This window comes from Camellia sinensis, chromosome 5 (assembly GCF_055761805.1).
Source record: "Camellia sinensis isolate YWXY chromosome 5, ASM5576180v1, whole genome shotgun sequence".
NCBI classification, from domain to species: Eukaryota; Viridiplantae; Streptophyta; class Magnoliopsida; order Ericales; family Theaceae; genus Camellia; species Camellia sinensis.
The window spans coordinates 207,447,637-207,454,252 of NC_138965.1; the positions used below are offsets into that span (position 1 = coordinate 207,447,637).

The 6,616-nt window shown below is 32.7% G+C and overlaps 1 long non-coding RNA gene across 1 annotated transcript; it reads left to right on the top strand.

The window, feature by feature from the left end:
• The first annotated feature begins 218 nt into the window (after positions 1–218).
• Positions 219–4,683, top strand: LOC114278750 (uncharacterized). Its single transcript, XR_014330941.1, has 3 exons — positions 219–681; positions 3,255–3,367; positions 4,426–4,683. It is a non-coding gene; the product is annotated as an uncharacterized LOC114278750 (long non-coding RNA).
• Positions 4,684–6,616: the final 1,933 nt, after the last annotated feature.

Here is a 6,616-nt window from a genome sequence, read left to right on the forward strand (position 1 = left end):
GCGGACGGATGCGGATTGATTTTCTTCAATCTGCCAATCTGACGGACGGATGGCGGATTGGAGATTTTGTGGCCGCAACCAACCCGCGCCCACCCCTAGCTCTAATGAGTTGTCCACCTATAAAAAAATAAAAAATAAAAAATAGTAAAATAAAAGACAAAAAATGAAGAGAAAGAAGACAAATTAATGCTCCATTAGAACTTTTTTGTTTTAGAGGCCTAAATTATTTTTGTTGTTTTAATCCGTTAAAAATAGGGTAATTAGAGTCGAGAGCTGCGGCCTTCGGTATTTATAGTAGGACGTCATTCACAGACGGGGATCACAATCACGGCTTCGATAAGATAAGTCTCGTTAACCGATGAACGGCCTCAATCAAGGATAGTGACCGATCAATGTCAGACATAAAAACCACCGCATCAAATAATCCTAGTTCTTTTTGTACATTATCACTGCCAAATCCATATTTAAGAGCTTTAAATAAAAAGAAATCAGAACCGTTGGCAGGTGGAAGCGGGAAGTTACTCGTCTCGCCTCTTTCCCGCGCTCCATTAGGGCTTCGTATATACACTTTCTCTGTATATCTGTATCTATATCTATGTCCATGAATTTGTGCATACATCTCTCTCTCTCCAACAAGGACACCTTCGGAGCTCGTCAATCTAACGTGGCAATGTCAAGAAGGTAAATTCTGTACTTTACCTTTCTATCAAATGTTATTGTTCATATATCTCCAATTATATTAGTTAGAAAAGTGAGCTCGAATCATGTTGTCAAATTTGTATCAATTCAAGGAGAGGCAAAATTTTCACCAAATGAAGAACGAGCCAATTCCTTCACCAAAATTTTCAACTGTCGTATTTTGACTTAAATTTAAAAATAAAATTTAAAAAAAAAAAAAAAAGAAGATAGGGGTTAAAACAAATTTTTAGGATAAGTTCAGAAATTTTCAAAAATATTTGACGAAAAAAGGAGTAAGGATTGGACTAAAAAAAATTAAGATTTTAGAGAACAAAAATTGGGACAAAATATTATAGTTGCTAAGCAGGTTGTTTTTGTATTTTTAGCAATGAAATTGGCAATTTAGTGATGAATTAGGATTGTTTTGGGACCAAAATTCTCATCTAAAAAGTAGACATTTTTAGCACGGAATTGTTTTGTCCATAAAAGTGGATTTATTAGCAATACTTTCAACATTTTTTCGCTAAATGTCAATTTTTTTACATTTCGGGACAGCATTTTGGTGATGACTCTCGTGACAACAGAAATCGATCTTCTATTGTTTTTTGCAACAAAATTTTACTTTTGGGAACACAAAAGTTTGGTCCCTAAGATTCTTACATGTTGTAGATCAAGCTTTTAACCTACTTTTTTCTCAAATTTGATGAAAAAGAGAGAGCAAGGATTCGAGATGCTCTGTATTTTAGCAATTTTATGTCTAGAAATGGTTAAATGGAATTTGAAAGTTTGTTTTTATGTAAATGAATGATGTAAATTTTGTATGGAAGTTTCAATTTGGAGGTCAGAACTCAGAAGCATATTGTTGTTATTGGAACTAGCAATAACTGCCGCGGACATAGACTTTTGAGTTTTGTATATTTCACACATCAATCTGAAATATATCAAATTGTGCTTCTTGTTGAGCGGAAAAGAAACTGTTTTAAGAGAAAAAAGAGAGAAATTTTTTTGACAGAAGATAGTTTGGTAATATCAAAGATGAGGTGAAAGACGTAAATTAACTTCAGTGAGAGAAGAGAGAAGGATTTCTGAGGATATTTTGCTAAGTGATAAAGTTGGCCTTGGCTAACAGTGATTTTTGATTGTCCGAGGGCAACTGAAGTCAATTTTTTAGCCTGAGCAGAAGAGAGACTGCAACTTAAAGTAAGACCAATGTTATTCTTATACATGAAGTTTATTTATTATAAAATGCTACTTTGATCATGATTGGTTTGGATATTAATTTATGATGGAAAGAACAAATCAAGTTTGAAGAAAATGATAGGAGTTCTACACTGCAGATTCAATTCTCATATATTGGCTAATAGGTGTCAATCTAAGAGGGATTGCATCTCTAGGAAACAATTCTCTACCAAAAGGGTGTGAACTAATGGAGTCTACTGACACACCAAGTTAAATTACAAATTTATTTTCAGATAAATAAGCAAAACAGGTCCAAATTATCAAGGTTTAGCTGAGTTGAGTTGATACTTATTTTGGTTTAGCTGTGATTGTTTTTTCATCATGGTTTTAGATAACCATCATTAATTTCTTTATTTCCAAATTCTCACATTCATCTGGACCTTTTCAACGCTCAAGGATTAAAGTCTAGAGGAGATCAGATATATTAACGCTTAACCAATTCAATCGGCCTGATATGGCTGTCAATTTAGCCAAAAACTATATCAGCGATGAGTGCTCAGATTTTTTTTGCCCAATTTTAACTCTCTCTCTCTCAGTAGATTCAATTTCTATTTCTTTAATTTTATGAAACATTTCAAATTTTAATTAAAAATTGGTTTCAGGTAAAATCCTCGAGGTGTAGAGACTCAAAGGATAAATTCTTCCTGATTTTGTAGTTTCTGAGCAACTATGAATCTATGATACTGCAGCTTATATGATTTATGCAACGATTTTTATGGTTCTGTTCTCTACTCATCTGCTTCTGTTCTGCTCACTATATTTTCTTAATCAAATAAATATTCAAGTATGACCAAAGATGAACTTATAATTGAAGTTCCTGTTTTTCATATAAAGTTTTCTATCTGTATTTATCCTCAATTAAAATGAAAATTTTGTAATATGCATCCAAATTCAACCTTCACTGTATTTGAAAACTACTAAAATCTTAGCTATTTACTCTGATGTTTTGTTATTTAATAGATTATCCTCTCTGGACATTACATAATGTTTGGATAACTCGTTAGCACGCCCATCTTTATCACTTCCATTTAGAAATTTAGTTAATAACAGTCTTTTCTGGGCTCTAGTGGCCCTAATTTCAGTGAATGACAAACGATGATGGGATTTTTCTTTTCGGCAAGGTTATAAAAGATAAACATATAGATTTGAGTACACAGTAAGTAGAAGACAATTGAGATCACATGAATACATACAGATTAAGTGATGAGGAAACAATTCATTTTTTATTTAACAAAAGGAATTTCCATTTGTTAACATGTTCAAAAACCATTACTTCATATGGTCTGGAATCTGGATAGGCTGCTCTTTAATGATCATTTATATTTTCCTTCTTTCAGGAGAGCTACTCAGCCAAATTATCTCTTTATCCTGTAAACCCTGAAGGGCCATTTCTGCCTTCAAATACACTAAGTAATCATGCTTTGTATTTCATGAATAATTTTCCTTTTTGGTAAGTACTTTTTCTCGAATAAGTTGAATTGCTTTTCTCGTTTCATTATATAAATTAGAGTTTTACAAGTTGTATTTCAAGATCATGAGAAATATTATTCATTTTCATGAATTCCCTACTGAGAAATAGGAAACAATGTAAAAAAAGGTTCTATGCTTATCAAAGGACATCGGTACCATAAATGGGGAGAAGAAACTTATAAACATCCTGGGGGTGGGGAGGGGTTATTGCATGACAGCTGGGACAGTGGGAAGGGAAGTGTTTCTGTTAACTTTGAGCAACTTTCACTATTATTATGAAATTTTAGGAAACCTCGTGTTAGTTGTTAGTGATCCCGAAGCCCTTTGTGAAATATGGGAATTCTCTTTCATATTTTTAGATACTAAACTCATAAAAATCTGAACTGCCTGGCAGTGGAAACAAGATTCCTCAGGTAGACGGGGTTTGTATTTTAGCTATTTTACTGCATCCAGAGTACATTTCGGTGTTAGTGGCTTTTGGCTGTATTCCATGTGAACTCAAAATTCCCTTGTTGGGTGCTATATGGGTTCTTGATTTACATACTTTTTTTATATTTTTAAAATGATGATGTTCACAAGGAAGTTTGTGAGGTAGTTATGCATTTCCTGATTGTCACAAGAATTTTGCAAGGTTCTATGTTTTGTTTATCTTTCCTTAATAAAAAGTTTTCCCTCGTGAGGAGTGGAACATGTGCAACTGAACTTTTTCTTTGTGCTTCACTAGTCTTGTGCAATTTCCGATAATTAGAACATTTATTTTCAGCTTTGTGCCGTAGTTGTCCTAATGCTGGTCATTTGTGCAAACCCTGAGAATTATTATCTTTGATAGCATTGGTGTTTTAGTTGCTTGATGTTTATGGAAGTTTGTTTGATCCCTAATATTATTCTTATATGAATGAGGCTAAATCTTTGCCCTCTATGCTATGGATATTCAGCCAAATCTTGTTATTTTCAGTATTTGTACTAGTGTTTTTTCAATGTTGTTGTCCTATAGGTGCAATTCCTTCTAATAATGTATGCCAATTCAATTTCTTATAGGTCTGTTGATGCAAATGTTATTTTACTAGGAAGTCATCTTGCAACCACTTGGAGACAAAGGAATTGCAATAATTGGTGGTGACACAATTAGGGGCTTTACGACTTCTGACCAGATGCCATCTTCTTAGCTTTAAATTTTTAGCACTCTGATTGTCTAGAATCCTTGGAAGCCCGGGTGTTGTTATGGTTGCTAGTACAGTTATGCTGATACAGCAAAACTTTTATAATAATTAAAAAAAATAGTAGAATACAGGTACAGTCCCTTACGTCCATAAATATATATATTTTTTATTTGTAGTAGTACATGACATATAACAATTGCAAAAAATAATAAAAGTATTTTTGTAATGGTAAAAAAAGAACCTAAGTATTTTTTTATATTTTTAATAACAAAATACCCTAAATTTTAAAGTTTTTAAATTAGTAGACACAATATAATTTTTCTACTTCCCCTATATTTAAAAAAAAAAAATTGTATTTATGCCCCGAACTATCCAGAATGTACTCATCCCATATCCATGCCATATCCAAGCCACACCCAAAGTCTTTTACATTCCGGATATGTATTTTGCATGCCTGTACAGCAATTTTTTCGAAGTACCCATGCTTTATAGGTAGCATCATTGTGCATCCTCATTCTCGGATTTTCAATTCTTAATGTTTTTGTTTATGATACGTGCAGTAAATTAGCATTAAATGTTTCACAGCACAATTATGTCTTGTTTCTTCTTTTTGGGACCCAAATTTCCCAAGTAGATTCATATTCTATGAACTTATGCACTTTTTGTCTTTAATACCCTTGTAAATAATTTCCTCTAGGATTTATATCTTCGGTCTAGGCTTACAAACTTTGGCCGAAGTCAGACTATCAAATTCATACTCAATTCAGATTTTCCTTTTGGTCATTGTTAAAAATAAACATCTTAGTGATCCTCACCTATGAAATTCCTTTTGGTTATGTTTATAGTGCACCAACTGTATGTCAGAAAATTCTTCTCTTTTTTTTTAACCCTTTCCAGAACATTGCTTGATCCTCATGTCTGATGTTTCTTGATGTTTTTGGTCTATCTACGGAAAGCACATTTGACAGCAAGTTGCCAACAAGACTTTAGTTAAAAGAAAGATATTCTTATGCTTGCATGATAACCCCTCCACCTCAATCTTTCTTTTCTTTTGGTAACCATTCTATATGGCGTAAAATCTATTCCATTGATGCTTTTCCTTGTTCCTTAATAATGACTTCTTTTTTTTTGGGTGTCGCTGCAAGATTTTTATGATGTAGCCTGCCAAAGATAACATGACAAGTGCATGATACCTCCCTTCAACCTTTCATTTCTTTTTTAGTAACTCTCCTAAATATGTGGTGCCAAATCTATTTCCATTGATGCTTTTCCTTGTGCCTTGATAATGATTCATGAGTTTTTTCTTTCTTTGGTGCCCCACTTCTTTTCAAATGAATTCAGTTGGCTGGGTAGGAAAGAAACTGACTTGGAAGTTGGAACACTACATTAACAGTTGGTTGATTATATAGGGAAAGGGAAAAAAAATTCAAATTAACTTTGTCAATCCCGCTTTGACTATTTGTGCTAATCTGCCTCATTTGTTGGAACACACGACACTTTGAAAATCACTGGTTAGGGACACAGGTATATCCAGGGACGAATCCAGAATTAAAATTTTGGGAGGGCTGCTCTATAGTTTAAACAATTAGGAGATTACTCTATGTAATTTTGAAATTATTTAAAAAAAAATTAAGGGTGTGAACTCTTGTAATTTTAAATTATTTTAAAATTTCTGATATAATAAATGATATTTTTCAAATTTTTAAGGGTGCGACCGCCTCCCTAGATCCATCATTGGGTATATCAAAATATACACATGCCATTATTAATTGAAAGAACATACAAAGTAGCAAATACTTATACCATAACCTGTCTATAGGGAGATTTGGTGATAGTCCCCTCATTATCTAATTTGTCTTTCAAAAAGACAAGAATTATACAAGTACTTTCAAAACCTCCTAATATTTTAAAACTTGTTTCTTTTACTATATTACCCTCATATCTATCAGCTCTCCTATTAAGTCATCTTCACTATATATTTCAGAGTAAAATTTTACTCTGTATAAAAGTAAAATTTTACATTCTAAAACTAAAAGTAAAATTTTACTCTGAAACTAAAAGTAAAATTT